General features: G+C 34.7%; 1 pseudogene across 1 annotated transcript in view; it reads left to right on the top strand.

Moving 5' to 3' along the window:
* Positions 1-15,250, top strand: part of LOC116538073 — a 100,632-nt pseudogene extending 85,382 nt beyond the window's left edge. The window contains exon 2 of the transcript XR_004263492.1: positions 13,956-15,250. The product of XR_004263492.1 is annotated as a dymeclin pseudogene (transcript). The remainder of the gene's footprint in view (positions 1-13,955) is intronic.
* The last annotated feature ends 2,475 nt before the right edge of the window (positions 15,251-17,725 follow it).

The raw sequence follows: 17,725 nt of genomic DNA, 5'->3' as shown, positions 1-17,725 counted from the left end.
AACGCAAATGTGTGCACAAAAGGACCTGTGGTGAGAGTTTATAGCAGCTGTAGTTGAAATTGCCAAAAACTGAATGCTGTCGAATGACCATCAGGCCATGCATGGTTAAACATATGTGGGACATTCAGAAATTCAAGGATGACAAAGAACCAATAATCGACATGCAGTAACATGCGCAAATCTCAAAAGCATTCGGCCAAGTAATAGAAGCCAGGTTCAGGGGTCTACATGCTGTATAATTTTATTTATAAGACATTTTGAATCATGCCCAATTATAGGTACAGAGTTCGGATCAATGGCTGTCTGGGACTGCTGGTAGAAAGAGGTGACTTATTTAAAATAAGTGAGAGAATAATTTTTAGTATAGTTGAAACTTTTATATCCCAATTGTCATAATGGGTACATGGCTGTGTACATTTGTCAAAATTCATAGAACTGTATGCCTAAAAATGGTGCCTAAATGAATGCAAATTTTGCTTCAATAAAACTGACCTAAAAAAACTCAGAGGAATCAGTCAGACTTTGAAGTGCTTTCTGAATCATCAGGGAAGACTTCTTCACCAATTTAACAGGTACTGCAAAGTTTCATCACATCTACTGTAAACCTTTTGGAGTGCTGCCCATATTTTAGGTACTCAAACAGTAGTTCTAGTTATTCTGTCACTAGAAAACACCATGCCACAGCCAAATAAGTTGCCAGAATGTGTACTGTAGAACTGTGGTTGGAGGCAGCACTTAACTCTGGAGGTGGGACTCAGACATGGGACCAAACTGAGGACTAATCAAAACAGGGTTGGAGCAGAGGAGGCTCTCCATGAGACACACCCACCAATGTCCATGCCACTTTACCACTGCCATGGCAAACCCTAGGAGTTACTTCCCCTTTCCATGACAATGATCCAATGACTCAGAAGTTATTCTGAGTCCCATTCCCTGGAAATTTCTGCATAAGCAACTCCTTAATCTACATGCAATAAAAAGTGGGTACAAATATGACTGTAGAACTGCCCTGAGCTGCTAATCTGCCTATGACACAGCCCTGCTCTGCAGAAGCAATCACAGAGTTGTAACACTGTCACTTCAATAAGACTGTGTCCTTCTACCACTGGCTTGCCCTTGAGTTCTTTCCTGGGCAAAGCCAAGAACCCCACTTTGGGGCTTGCCTGTGTGGCATCAGAATTACTGAGGATTTAACAACATGTATCTGTTCAGTTGTTTTTGACAAGAATGTATAAGTATGCATATTCACAGCTTTTAGCTTTATTACCTCCAAAAGTGAACCTAATCTAGCTAATTTCTGAGCCCTTGAAATGTGGTTAGGATAATGCCTGGTGGAGCTTTGATAATTAGATTGGTTGGATGGATGAACATTCCAAAGGGCAAAGAATTAGAAGAGAGGTAGAAAGGCTATATTTGAAGCAGATTAGAATAATTTGCAGGGGATGAATAAAGGCTTCTGGGGCTATCTGACAGGTATCTTAGGCATATGTGTGAGCTTCATGAATTGGATCCTGCTTTGGTAATTCTTAAGAGGATAATGAAAAGGTATAAATTTCATTAGCTATTCATTTGTTGCTTACTTACTTATCTAACATTTCACTATTTATTTTCCATACTGAAATTTCTTTGACTGTTTAATCTTAATTAGATTCTAATGTGTAGTGGCCTAACTTTACACACGCAGTTTTTGGATTTATCTAGAGAACTATTAATGTACATTTCTTATGTGCCAGAAACTCAGCTAGCCAACAAGGCTATCAATATGCATGCAATGCAATTTTTTTTTCCTGAAAGAACCTGATTGTGCTGGAAGTGGTGGCAATTGGTGATAGACCATCAAGCTGTGACAGAAGTAATTGTGGGATGCCTTGGGTTCCATAGGTATGTTAACATATGATGTGGCCTGGGAAAAGGGCTCTAGCATTTGTGCCAAATAACAAAATGATGAGGAAGGTGAAGACCTTAAAGATATTCTGAACAGACCGAAAGGCATGCCTGGCACATCTGGTGTAGATCAGTATGAATGGAGGTACAGGAAGTGAGATGCAAATGATGAGGGCTGGCTAGGAGAGGCGTGTAGAGTTCAGGTCACTAAGAGCTGTGCCTTCCATGCTGAAGTCTTCCCAGAGCCTGAGAGAAGTCACTGAAGGATTTCATCAAGGGCAGGAAATGATCTGATCTGTGTGTGAAAAAGTTCCAGGAGAGGCTGAAGGGGCTAGAAGGGGAGCAGAGTTTGTTTTAGAGGCTGTTGGGATAAAGGAGAACTGAGGCATCATACCCAAAATCAATGAAAGCCTAATAGCAAATTTTAAAACTTAGTATGAAACAACTTCTGGACTTCATATAAAACAATGACAAGCTAAAATTACATATATATGTTTTTTTTTTTTTTGAGATAGGGTATCTCTCTGTCACTCAGGCTGGAGTGCAGTGGTGTGATCACAGATCTCTATAGTCTTGCCTCTCAGGCTTAAGTGATCCTCCTATCTCAGCCTCCCAAGTAGCTGGGATGACAGTCACATGCCAACACACTGGGCTAATTTTTATTTTTGTAGAGATGGGGTCTCACCATGTTGCCCAGGCTGGTAAAATTACAGAAATTTTATAGAAGGATGTCTGTAAATGAAATACTTATTGAAATCTGTGACATGCATTTAAAGTAGTGATCCGAGGAAAACATATAACCCCAAGTCTTTTATTAGTTAAAAAAGAAAGACTAAAAGTAGGATTAAATTCCCACCTCAATCACATAGTAAAAAGAATGACACATTATACAGAAAACATAAGGAATTACATCATAAAAATAACCATGCAACTAAATGAAGAAGGCAATAGGAAAACAGCAAATCTAATAAATGAATTTAAACATTATAATTGAAAAAACAGCAAAATACACCACTACCTAATTGTATCAATATAAAAGGAGAAAAGGCAAATGTACAAAATAAGAAATGACAAGGCAGAAATTATGAATGAAAATGAAGACATTACAAAAAATCATGAGACTACTTTGATGACTTATGCAAATTAACTTTATATATTGCTTGATGATAGGCTCCTGGAAAGTTAGAAAGTTGGGGAGCTTACACAGACCAATTTCCATGGAAGAAATAGAGAAAACTATAAAGAAAGGAGAAAGCAAGACCTATAGAGTTTCAAAGAGGATTTCTACCAAATCTTAAAACACAAATATTCCCAATGACCTAACGTTACTCTAGAGCAATAAAACAGAAGGAAACCTTTTTAACTTATTTTTATGAGGCAAATGTTATATTGATGTCTAAACCAGATGAAGTCAGTACAAAGAAATGAAGGTACAGACCAATATCTTTTATAAATATCAGTGCAATAATTGTAAGCATAACCTTAGCCATTCAAATCTATCATCACTATAAAAAAACAATACTCCATTACCAACTTGCATTCCAGAAATGCAAGTTCAGTTCAATATTAGAAATTCAGTAATATGTATGTAATATCAATAAATCTAAGAAAAAATATATCATCATCTCCAGAGTTATGCAGAGGCCTTTTTGCCAAAACTTAACACTTATTTATGATAAAACACTAGGAAAACAGAAATTTTAGAATAGTTTCTTAACAATATATGCATAATTTTATGTAGATGTAGATGTGTATGCACATGTACATCCTCTGTGCTGTATATACTTACTGTATGTACAGTATTGTATTTGCTGTAGGTGTATGTTTGTGTGGGTATGTGTATTTTTATATCTTAGTCTTAAAGCTACTATCTTATTTACTGGAGAAAAAAACACCATTAGAATCACAACTAAGATCTGAAATAAGACAAGCATGCCCTGTGTTGCCAAGATGATTCAATTTGATACTGAAGTACAATTGAACAAAATAAGCCAATTAGAAACATAAGAATGTATAAAGAAAGCATACAGCTACCTGTATTTCAGATGATATGATGGTATATCTAGAAAATACCAAAGAACATATAATAAAACTTACAAAACACTAAGATAGTTCAGTGAAATATCAGACTATAAAATTGACATACAAAACTCAACAACCCTCATATAAATAAATGCATACAGAGAAAATGATGGGAGAGAAGATATGTCTTTAAAGTAGCAACAAAGATGAGTAGACTCGAGAAACAAACTTAACAAGAAATACAAAAAATATTTTATAAGATAAATACAAATATAATTCTTGAAAGACAAGAGATGTGAAGACATGGAAAGATATCCCTCATTCTAGGAGAAAAGGGTTCAACATTATAAAGATGTCAATTTTCTGTAAGTTCAATTAATTTCAAAGCAACCCCAATAAAACTACCTATAAGTTATTTTACAAAGCTAGATAATTTGTTGCAAAATTTCGTACAGAAAAACAAACACGAAAGAATAGCTAGATGTACAAAAAAAAAAAAGAAAACTATGAGTGAGAACCAATCCTGTCAGATAGTCGAACATATTTTAAAGTCTCCATTATTTAAATATCATGGCACTGATTCATGACTAGACAAATAAGTAGAATGGAAGACAAAGTCCAGAATTAGACCCAAATGCTTAGGGAAACAGAATACGGCCAAAATGTTACTCAAATCACAGCAGAAAAGATGGATTCTTCTATGCACGGTGTTTGGACAGGTGGATAGTCATCTGCAAAAATATAATATTATATCATACCTCACCCCATAAACAAGAACAAACTCCAAGTAAATAAGGGATATGAATGTAAAAATCAAAGCTATACAACCACTAGAAAATAACATGAATCAATTCATCTTTAACATTGGTGTAGGAGATGACTTTCTAACAATAAATAATCTACAGCTGACAAAAAATGGAAAAATTTAGCTACACCAAAATATCTTTTTAAAAACTGCATGACTGTAAGAACTTATTTCACTTTTTGAAAAATAAAAAAAGCATTGCATTCTATATATATGCCACATTTTCTTCATCTATTTATCTGTTGATAGACATTTAGTTTGCTTCCCCTTTTGGCTATTTTGAATAGAGCTGCAATGAACATGGGCGTGCTGACATTTCTTCAAGATCTCGATTTAAATTATTTTGGATAAATACCAGAACTGGGATTGCTAGATCATATGATAGCTCTATTTTTAATTTTTGAGGATTCTTGATGGAATAATATTCAGTCTTAAGAAATAAGGAAATTCTGTCATATGCAACACCATGAATCAGCCTTGAAGAAATTATAAGTGAAATAAACTAGTTACTTAAATAAGCCAGAAAGGCAAATACAGCATGATTCCACTTATATGAGATATCTAAAATAGTCAAATTCATAAAATCAAAGAGTGAAACGGTGGTTGTCAGGGGATATAGAAGGGGGAAAATGAGAAGTTGCTAATCAAGGAGAATAAAGTTTCTGTCCAGCAAAGTGAATTAAGTTCTAAAGTTCTGCTGTCCAGCATTGTACCTGTAGTTGGCAATACTATATTTTACACTTAAAAACATGCTATAAGGGTAGGACTTATAAGTGTTCTTACCATAACATAAATTAAAATAAATGCGTCATAGAAGTTGGCTTATGCAAAAGCCAACTTAAGTATAAGCAAAAGCCAACTTTCATTCTGGGAGGAAATAGCCTCCACATATATCACAGGCAAAGGGTAAATACCCCCAATCTAGGAAGAACTCTTAAATATTACAGGGCAAAGGACTAAAGAAAGACCCAGTAGACAAATGGAGAACTACAGCGAACAATAAGTCACAAAAACAGAGATTAAAATGTCCTTCAAACATACCAATGAATATTCATTTGTATTTCTCATTTTTAGGGAAATACAAGTTAAACACCAGTGAGATACAATTTCTATCGATTAGATTGATACAAATTTTTGAAAATTAAACAATACATTCTGCTTGTGAGGCTGTCAGGAAGGAGGCATTCTCAAACATTATTGATGAGAATACAAATTGTTTAAACCCATCTGGAGGGAAAACTTGCAGATTCATAAAGAAACCCAACCAAACACACACAAAAAAACTACCTACATTCTGCACTTAACCTTTGACTTAGCAATCCTACCTCTAATAATCCACCCTAAAGCTACAGCACCAATAATACAGAAATACGAATGCACATGATTATATTTTGTAGCATTGTTCGGAATTACGAAATACTGGAAACAACCTTGATTTCTATATATGGGAGGATATTTGAGCAACGAATAATTTATGAGTGAATAAACTTAAGTCCTTCTACAAAATGGCACACTTTTCAGCTGCTTAAAATAAAAAAAAAATCTTTATAAACTGATATGAAGTGATTTTTTCCAGGATATAACGTTAAGTACAACAAGCAAAGCATAAAAGAGTAGTTATAGGATGCTATCCTTTATGTAAAAAGGAGATATAAAAACATACGTTTATTTGGTAATTTATACAAACATAAATGCAGGAAGAATACATGAGAAAGTGTGGGGACCGATTACCTACAGTGTGTGGGAGGAAAAGGCATGCGGAGAGGTATGCGTAGAAATGAGAGTGAGGAGCAGGGGTGAAGAGGGAGGGATGCATCTCTCTCTTTTCTTGTAGCTCTGACTTTTCATAGTTCCACATATCCTTCATATACCCAGAATTAAACACAGAACTAAAAGCAACTGGCATGAGAGCTGAGCCAAAAATAACGTGTTAAGATTAGCAAGTGAATCTGTCTGAAAAATAACACGAGTTCACTGAAAGGGGTGGCTAACTTTGGAAAATGATACCTTGACTGGATGTTGTAAAGCTAAAGATAGTTTTACCTTAAGAATGTAATCTAGTAGATAATCTGCTTCTCCCAGAGATATGGGTAAAGAATTCTCAAACTATATTTATTGTAAAGCTCAAGAAATAAACATATTGTAGATAATAATGACTGGATTTGTTATGGTGAGACAAGGTTTGCAATTAAGAAAAGGGGAGATACTGGAATGAACCGTGGGGTACTGGTGTAGAATCTTAGTGAGCCTGTCCTCACAAGACATGCATATATACACAAATGCATGCATCCACACAGAAAGATGATGCAGAAAAGAGGCGTACGTGTATGAATGAGTTGGTATGCATTTCAGTATTTTATAACTGTCTGCTGAGAAGGCCTAGAAGAAATGACAAGCTGTGATTTCTCTTATTCTAAAAAATTCAATAAAAGGCGGTGACTTGACCTGCATCTCTGCATTCGCCTTCTCTCTGTGGCAAAGCTCCTCAACAGAGACATCTGTACTCATCCATCTTCAATTTCTCTCCCCCCAGTCTCTGTTAAATGTACAGCCATCTAGCTTTCACCTCTACCACTTGAAACAGAAAGAAAAACAAAAAACAAAAAAACAAAAAAAACCCTTCTGTTAACATCATCAGTAACAGATGCTTTCTAAGGTGCAGGGTCAGTCTCCAATCCACATCATTTTTGACTGGCCAACATCATTTGACACACTCCGGAACTCCAGGTTGGCACACACAGCTGTGTGTACAACATCTGCACTTGGATCTTCAATCCAGGTCTCCTAAACAACCTATCTACAACCCAACTCTCTGATACTCAAAACCTGTTTCTTCCACAGCCTTCGCCATCTGAAAAGAAGTAACTTCACCATGCAAGTTGCTCAGGCCAAACACTAGAGTCATTTTTGACTTCTGTTTCTCTGCCAACCCATCAGCAGGAGTGCTAGATCTGAAGCTCTCCCACCGCCTCCAGTACGCAGCCCTAGTCCAAGCTGTCTTCATTTTCACCTGATTTACGGGAAATCCTCTCATCCTCTCTGCCAACTCAGTAGCCACAGTAAACTTTTTAAAGTAAACTTTATATTGAATATAACGTATTTTGGCTTGATGGATTTTGCCAGGTAAACACCCTTGTGTGAAAGTAACCCAGAGGGAGAAGTAACGTGTTACCAGCTTCCCAGAGCAGGTGTTAGGGTCAGTATCTCCACAAAGTAGGGAGTATGCTAATTTCTCTCTAATGGTAAACTTTTTTAAAAAATAAGATTTCAATCCTGAATAAATAGAATCTAAAATGTATACTCTTATATTTGGATTCTTTAGAACAAAACTTTGCCTGAGATTTATTGATGTTGTTCAATTATAAGGAAGGTAGTTTTTCTCTTATTGAGGGATATATTCTATTTTGTGACTACTCCAAAATCTGTTCATCTATATGAACCATTTTTGTAATTTATTTTTTAACTGACAAAATTATATACATTTATGGTGTATGAAATACCATTTTGATATACGCACACATTGTGGAATGACTAAATCAACTTTTATTTCTTTCCAGTTTTAGGCTACTCTGAATTGTTTTGTTACAGGCAATGTATAATATCCTTTGGTGAATAAATGTATGTTTTTCTTTTGAGAAAAAGCAGGGGTAACAATCCTAGTCTCAGATAAAACAGACTTTAAACCAACAAAGATCAAAAGAGACAAAGAAGAGCATTACATAATGGTAAAAGAATCAATGCATCAAGAAGAGCTAACTATCCTAAATATATATGCTCCCAATGCAGGAGCACCCAGATACATAAAGCAAGTTCTTTTGAGTATGTTCTAGAAGTGGAATGTTGGTCTAGAAGATAGACATAGCTTCAGCTTTTGTAGAAACTACAAGAATTTTCCAAAATGGTTGTGCTAATTTATCTTCCGCCAGTAGCTGCTTCTCATACTCATCAACACCTGATATGTTCAGTATTTTATTTTTAACCACTCTGGTGGGTCTTAATTTCTCTGACTCTAATAATTTAGAAAGTCAGCATTTTGATGAATGTGTTGGCTCCTTGTAAATCTCCTTCTGCCTATACTTCTATTAGGTGATCTATTGTTTATAGGGGTCTCTAGGAGGAATTCTTTATATATTCTGTTTCTGAGTGGTTTTTTTTTTTTTTTTTTGGTATAAGAATTACTAATCTCACCTTCCATTCTGTGGACTGAATTTTCACTCTCTTAATAAAATCTTTTTATGATAAAAGTATCATTTTAGTGTAATTTATATGTAGTTCTCTTTAGGTCAGTCCTTTTCTCAAATTCTGTTTAGGAAATCTGTATCAATGCTAATTCCATAAAATATATGGAAATGAATACAGTTTTATGTATAATTTGATGTGTCAAGATTTTTGATAATGGATATCCAATTGGTCTAGCATCATTTGTTATAAAAATGTCCTTTCCGCATTGGACTGCAGTACAATCATTGTCATAAGTCAAATTATAGAACTTTTGGGAGTTTGTTTCTGTGCTTCTGATTCTGTTCTGTTGAATACTGAACTAATGCTCAGTGGTTTTAACAATTCTACCTATATTGTAAGTCTTGATATTTGGTACCATAAATCCTCTAATTTTGTTATTCCTGTTTAAGTTATGTTAGTTACTCCGACCCTAAAATTCCAATGAATTTTAGAGTCTGTATGCCAATGACAATAAATGAATAAAAATAAACAAGCAAATAGGCAAACTACCTTTTCATTAGAGGGACATCAAATGTTTGGATTCACATGTGCAGAACTTTGCATATTAAGTGAAGCTCTGTTCATATTGAGTCTTCCAAAGAAGATTTTTTTTTTTTTGGGAGGCTTTCTTTAATTCATGTTCATTGTGTTTTATAGTTGTCTACTTATATGATCTGCACGTTTGTTAGAAGTATCACAGGTACTTAATGTTTTATGGTATATTTTAAATAGTTTAAAATTTCACTTTCTGTTTACTATTACTATACAGAAATACAATTAACATTTTTGCTGACTTTATATTAGGTTTGTGCTAAATGTATAATTTCAATTTATTTAGATTGTATATTGTTTGATATTTTCTAAATATTTTCAGTTCTTACTTTCAAATCACTGTAATTTCATTTTTTTTTTCCATGCTTTATTTTTCTGGCTGGGACTCTCATGCAATGCTGGATAGAAATGGTAGGAGGAGACATTTGTGTTTCAGTCCAGACCTCAGAAGAAACATTTTTAATAATTTATAATTGTTATCCATACTATGGTAGTTTTTTTGTTGTTGTTGCTTTTGTTCAATAATCCTTACAAGATTAAGAGAGTCTCCTTCGCCTCCTAGCTTGTCAATATATTTATAGTTGCTAGCTGTTGACTTTCTCATATGCATTTTTGGCATCACTGAGATGATGTTAAATTTTGCTTTTTTATTTATTTAATGAGAAAATTTATATCAAGTGATTACCAAGTGTTTAAAAAAATAAAAATAAATGCTTTTAGAAATAAGCTCATATGATTATGATTTGGCATCCTCTTTATATGTTGGTAAATTCAATTTACTATTATTGTTTTTTATTTTAAAATCATTTTCATGAGGATAACTGGTTTATAGCTTCCGGTTTTCCTACCTTGTCATGTCTTTATCATATTATCGTGTTCAGAGATTTTTTTTGTTTCATAAAAGAAGTTGAAAACGTCTCCCCAACTTTTTTTGTTGTAATTTCTGTAGAGCGGTATGAAAAAGAATGTTGTTATTTCCTTCTTAAACATTTGGACGAACTCACTACTAAAGCCATCTGGTCCTGCAGATTTCTTTGTGGGAAGATTTTAATATAGTTTTAAGATCTTGAATAAATGTAGAATTGTTCAGATTTTTCTATTTCTTTTTGTGCTTGTAATAGTATGTTTTTTTCCAGGAATTTGTCTATTTTATCTCTAAATTCATAATTATTTGGCTTGATATCCTCTAATTTTTTAAATGTCTGCAAAAATTGTAGGTTTTTTAGTAGTCTACTTTTAAATCATAAATATTATCTTGTGTTTCATCTCTTTAATAAAAATCAATCAACCCTAGCAACATTGATAAAGTTTTCAAAGGATCAACTTTTTACCTCAGTGATGTATGTTATCTTCTGATTTTAGTATTCTGTTTATTAACTAGCATTTAGATAATATCTGTCTTTTAAATCAAATGCCTATTCTAGTTGTATCACTGGCATAGTACACATTATAAACATTTTAATGTTTACTTTTCATCCCAACTACTCTTGTTGTTCTCTCCTTTCTTACTAACCAAACATTTTTTTAAAATTATGCCACAACAAGCTTGTGTTTGTAATTTATTTTCTTACTTTCAGTGTTATTACTAATCATTGAATATACACCTTTGATTTACTAACGACTAACATAAACCATTACTTTAACTTCATCCTTCTATCGTAGACATTATATTCCTATGCCTTCTATGAAATAATTCTCATAAAGCACTACATCAGAAAAACAAAGATCAAAAACAATGATTCCATGGCTCTGGAAATCAACCAGAGGAAGACTCAAATTGAGAAGCACTATTTTTGAAAGAATGACTAGATTTTTCAGTAAGGCCACATGTTAGGCCAAAGAAAAGTCTTAAGAATGGTGAGTGTCAGAGGTGCTGCCATGCCCAGCTCCATCGATTATAGATGTAAATTTGTCTAGGATAAGATGTGTTGTTAGATATGCTAAACTATTTGAGTTGGGAAAGTAAACCCATGACTTTCCAAAGTAGAATTCAGGAGTCATCTGATGGTATAAAATTCACTGGTAAAAGAAAGTACACAGACAAACACAGAGTATTGTAACACTGCAATTGTGGTGTGGACACTACTCATATCTTGAGTAGAAAGACGAAATAATGAACATATTAAAAATAATTTCTCAAGACCTAGACAATATAGGATACAAAAAGAACACAAATTTAAACAGCCAGAGGAATGAAGTTAAAATGTAGAACTTTAATTAATTCTCTCTTTGCCTCTTAGTTTATTTGTTTTTGTGATCAGTGTTGTCATCAGTTTAAAATAATGGATTCTAAGATGTTATTTGCAAGCCTCATAGTAACCTAAAATTTAAAACCTACAACAGTAGCTGAAAAAAATAAAAAGCAGTAAATGAAAACATACTACCAGAGAAATCCACCTTCATAGAAAGGAAGACAAGATAGGAAAGAAGAAAGGGAGAGAAGACCTCAGAACAGCCAGAAAGTACATAATAAAAAAATAAGTTTTATTGACAAATAACATTTATGTAGCAATAATAACATTGAATGTAAATGGATTAAACTCTCTGATCAAAAGATACAGAGTGGATGAATGTATTAAAAAAATACAAAACCCAATTATATGTCGTCTACAAGAAACACATTTCACCTATAAATATACACAAGTAGTCAGAAAATAAAGGGATGAAACAAAATATTCCATGCAAATAGAAACAGAAAAAACAGGAGTAGCTATACTTATAACAAAATTGCCTTCAAGAGAAAAATTATAAAAAGAAATCAAGAAGGTCATTATATAATGATAAAGGGGTCAACTGAGATAGAGGATATCACAATTATAAATATATATGCACCATATATTTTTGTTTTGTTAATAAAACAAAAAGTTGTTTTTTGAAAAGCTAAACAAACTGGCAAACCTTTAGCCAGACTAGTATAAAAAGAAAGAAGACTCAATTAAAGAAAATCAGAGGTTAATAAATGCACATTATTACTGGTACTGCAGAAAGTTAAAGGGGCATTGGGAAATACAATTAACAACTATATGCCAATAAATTGGAAAACCTAAATAAATGAATAAATTGCTAGACACATACAACCTACCAAGATTGAATCATGAAGAACTCCACAGTCTGAATAAACCAATAACATGTAAAGAGATAAAATCCATAAGTCTCCAGCAAAGAAAAGTCTGAGATCCAGTGGCTTAATTGCTGAAGTCTACCACATATTTAAAGAACTAATAGCAATCCTACTCAAATAATTTCTTTTTTTATTTTTATTTTTTTCCTAATAATTTCAAAAAGTAAAGGAGGAGGAAATACTTCCAAACTCATGCTATGAGCCTATGCTATTAACCTGATCCGCAAACCAAAAAAGACATATCAAGAAAACTGCAGACCATATTCCTGATGAATACTGATGCAAAAATCCTCAACAAAATACCAGCAAACTGACTTCAACATTGCATTAAAAAGACGATTCATCATGACTGAGTGGGATTTATTCCAGTGATGCAAGAATGGTTCAGCATATGCAAATCAATCTATGCAATACATTATATCAAACTTATGATGGTCAAAAGTCATAAAATCATTTCAGTTGATGCTGAAAAAGCATTTGATAAAATCCAACATCCCTTCATGATAAAAACACTCAAAAATGGTAGAAGGAAGACACTTAAACACAATAAAAGCCATATATGACAGATCCACAGCTAGTATTATAATGAAAGGGAAAATTAAAACCTTTTCTCTAAAATCTGGAATAAAACAAGGATACCAACTTTCACCATTGTTATTCAACATAGTATTGGAAGTCCTAGGTAGAGCGATCAGTCAAGAGAAAGAAAGAAAGTGCATCTGAATTAAAATGAAAGTAATCACATTTTTTTTGGCAGATGGTATGATATTATATTTGGAAAAATGTAAAGATTTCACCAAAAAAAAACCCTATTAGAACTGATAAACAAATACAGTAGATTTGCAGGATACAAAATAGCCATGTAAAAATCGGTAGCATTTCTGTATCCCAAAAGCAAATAATCTGAAAAAACAAATCAAATGTATCCCATTTATGACAGCTAAAAATAAAATAAGATACCTAGGAATTAACCCCAAAACTGAAAAATCTCTACAATAAAAACTATAAAACATTCATGCAAGAAATTAAAGAGGACACAAAAATTGAATGATATTTCATGTTTATGCATTGGAAGAATCAATATTGTTAAAATGTCAATACTACTCAGAGAAGTCTACAGATTTAACACAATTCCAGTCAAAATATCAATGACATCTTTCACAGAAGTAGAAAAAAAAAATCCAAACATTTATATGAAACCATAAAGACCTATACTATCCAAAGCCATCCTGACCAAAAAGAATTACATTACCTGACTTCAAATTATACTACAGAGTATAATAACCAAAACAGCGTGGTATTGGCATAAAATCAGACACATGGACCCATGGAACAGAATAGAGAGCCTAGAATTTCCCCTCATCAATTCCACATGCCTTCCAGATCTACTTGAATAGTTTGTACACAGCTCCTTGTGAACAGCAGACATCTGATCAAGCAACTCTCCTCTTGTATGCATTGCTCCATCAAAATAGTAGTATTAGAACATACATGTTGGCTTGCACAGATGGAAAATCTTGTTTTACCAATTCTTGAGATTCTGTATCATGTTGAAGAAAGGAATTCTCACCATGTGTATATGGCCGTTATAATACTGTTGATCCTTACAGAAGATGATGGCTTCAACAGATCCATTCATGAAGTGATACTAAAGAATATTACTTGGTATTCAGAACGAGTTTTAACTGAAATCTCCCTTGGGAGTCTCCTGATCCTGGTGGTAATAAGAACCATTCAGTACAACATGACTAGGACAAGCGACAAGTACCTTCACACAAATCGTTTGGCAGCTTTAGCAAATATGTCAGCACAGTTTTGTTCTCCCCATCAGTATGCTGCCCAGAGGATCATCAGTTTATTTTCTTTGCTGTCTCAAAAACACAACAAATTTCTGGAACAAGCCACACAGTCCTTCAGAGGTTCGCTGAGTTCTAACGATGTTCCTCTACCAGATTATGCACAAGACCTAAATGTCATTGAAGAAGTGATTCGAATGATTTTAGAGATCATCAACTCCTGCCTGACAAATTCCCTTCACCACAACCCAAACTTGGTTTATGCCCTGCTGTACAAACACGGTCTCTTTGAACAATTTCGAACTCATCCTTCATTTCAGGATATAACGCAAAATACTGATCTGGTGATCACCTTCTTTAGCTCAAGGTTGCTACAAGCTAGAGCTGAGCTGTCAGTGGAACGGGTCCTGGAAATAATTAAGCAAGGTGTCGTTGCACTGCCCAAAGACAGACTGAAGAAATATCCAGAACTGAAATTCAAATATATGGAGGAGAAGCCTGAGGCGTTTATTATCCCCTATGTCTGGTCTCTTGTCTACAACTCAGCAGTCGGCTTGTACCGGAACCCTCAGGCCATCCAGCTGTTCACCATGGATTCCGACTGAAGGCAGGACGCTCTGCGGCCCGACCCCTCCAGCCAAGCAGCCCTTCACGTCAGTTCATTTCTGGGTAACAGAAGCAGACAGACAGATTGCCTGCGGTACCTTCTGTTAAAGAGGATGGCACAAGTGTGTTTTCCTCAGACACTTTGATTTGGAGAACTGGTGCCAGTTGGCAGTAGATCACTCAGCGTAGATAGTAGTGCAAAAAGGGGAGGAAATACACAATAATAAATGTAAAAACCTGCTATTCAAAAAAAAAATCTATAAACCCATATACCTACAATGAACTCATTTTTGACAAACGCGCCAAAGACACACTGGGGGAAAGGAGAGTCTCTTCAATAAACGGTGTTAGGAAAACCAGATACTAACTTGCAAAAGGATAAAACTAGACCCTTATCTCTCTCCATATAAAAAATCAAATCAAAATGGATTAAAAACTTAAATGTAGGACCTCAAACTATGAAAGCACTAAAATAAAAGCTTGGGGAAGCTCTCAGTCCACTGGTATGGACAAAGATTTCTTTTTCTTTGAGATACACTTTTGCTCCGTCACCCAGTCTAGAGTGCAGAGGCACAATCTCAGCTCACTGCAATCTCCACCTCCCAGGCTCAAGTGATTCTCCTGCCTCAGCCACCCAAGTAGCTGGGATTATAGGCACAGGCCACCACACCTGGCTAATTTTTTTATTTTTAGTAGAGATGGGGTTTTGGCATGTTGTCCAGGCTGGGCTCCTGGTGGTTTGCCTACCCCAGCCTTTCAAAGTGATGTGATCACAGGCCGTCATGCTTGGCAAAGATTTCTTGAGTAATATCCCAAAAGCACAGATAATCAAAGCAAAAATGGACAATTGGGATCACATCAAATTCAAAATCTTCTGCATAGCAAAGGAAACAATTGACAAAGTGAAGAGATCACCTACAGAATGGAAGGAAATACGTACAAACGACCCATCTAATAAGAAAACAATAACCTGCACATATAAGCAGCTTAAACGACTCAGTAGGAAAATATTTAATCATCTTATATAAAAACAGGCAAAAAGTCTGAATGGACATTGCTCAAAAGAAGACATTCAAATGGCAAACAGGTATATAAAAAGGTGGTCAACGTCTCTGATCATTAGAGAAATGTAAATCAAAACTACAATAATATATCATCTTCTCCCAGTAAACATTGCTTTTATTCAAAAGAAAGGCAATATCGAATGCTGGCGAGGACATGGAGAAAAAGGGAACCCTTGTACACTGTTGCTGGGGATGTAAATTGGTGCAGCCTTTCTGGAGCTTCCTTAAAAACTATAGATTGAACTACCACAAGATCCAACAATTCTAATACTGGGTATTGGCGGGAACTCTCAGCCAGCAAGAGGATTCAAAACCTGAGTGGGGGGTGCGCAGGAAAAATAGGAGACAGAAAAGCGGGGTCAGGAGGTCTGGGGAGTGAGTGCTCCACCAGCAACTTTATTTCTCAAAGGCTTCGATTATATACATTTTTCAGACTCTGGTTTACGTCAGTGTAAGAGAAAAACAGATCACTAATTCACACACTCTATACAATAAGGATGGCAGAGACACACAATCAGTGGTTGTAAACGGTGATAGTCATTCCTGGTGCTCATAAAAAACATGTACATCGAGACATTGTTCCTTGTGACTGCAGGATTTTCTGGTTCCGATCATCTGGTTATCTTTTAACAGGATTCTCCTTTTTTCTGTTCCTGACTCAACTTTATGTCAACTTCCCTCTATCAGGCGTCCCTGTGTCTGAGCTCGACCACCGTCTTGTGAAACTTGCTTTGCAAGTATTCACATGGTTGGGTTCCCAACAGGGTATTTATCCAAAGGAAATGAAATCAGAATGTTGAAGAGATACCTGCATTCCCAAGTTCGTTGCAGCACTATTCACAATAGCCAAGATTTGGAAACAACCTAAGTATCCATCAACAGATGAATAGACAAAGAAAATATGGCACATATAGACAATGGGGTACTATTCAGCTATTTAAAAAATTAGCTCCAGTCATTTGCAAGAATATAGAGGAAATTGTGTGAAGTAAAACATGCCGGGCATAGAAAGACACACTTTGCATGTTCTCACTCATTTGTGGGATCTAAAACTTAAGACAATTGAACTGATGGAGATAGAGAGAGAGGATGATGGCTACCAGAAGCTGGGAAGGGTAATGAGGGGTGGGAGGAGTGGGAAAAGTTAATGGGCACAAAAACATAATTATATTGTAGAAAAAAGATTTAGTATTTGATAGCACAACAGGGTGATTACAGTAAATAATTTATTATAATTTAAAAATAGCTAAAAGAATATAACTGGAAGATTTTAACACAAAGAAATGAAAAATGCCTGATGTGATGGATACCCCTTTACCCTAATGTGATTTTTACTTATTGTATGCCTGTGTCAAAATACCTAATGTGCTTCATACATATATGCATCTATTATATACCCATAAAATAAAAAATATGAAATAATTTTTAAAGGGGAGGAGAAACAGAACGGGGAAAAATACATATTCAAATGCTGACTGGAAAGTCACATATCTGAATAAAAAGCAATTGCATATCTTGAAGGTCAATGAGCCCCAAATAAAACTAACAAAAAGAGTGTTCAATCTAGATACAGCGTAGTCTAATTGCTGAAAGATAAGGAAAAAATTACTAAAAATGGCAAGATAAAAATTATTGTGACCTAAAGATAGACAGA

Source organism: Sapajus apella, unplaced genomic scaffold, assembly GCF_009761245.1.
Source record: "Sapajus apella isolate SASKATOON/1434 unplaced genomic scaffold, GSC_monkey_1.0 scaffold116, whole genome shotgun sequence".
NCBI lineage: Eukaryota > Metazoa > Chordata > Mammalia > Primates > Cebidae > Sapajus > Sapajus apella.
The sequence above is the reverse complement of the archived record's forward strand: the minus strand, read 5'-3'. Positions and strand labels throughout refer to the sequence as shown.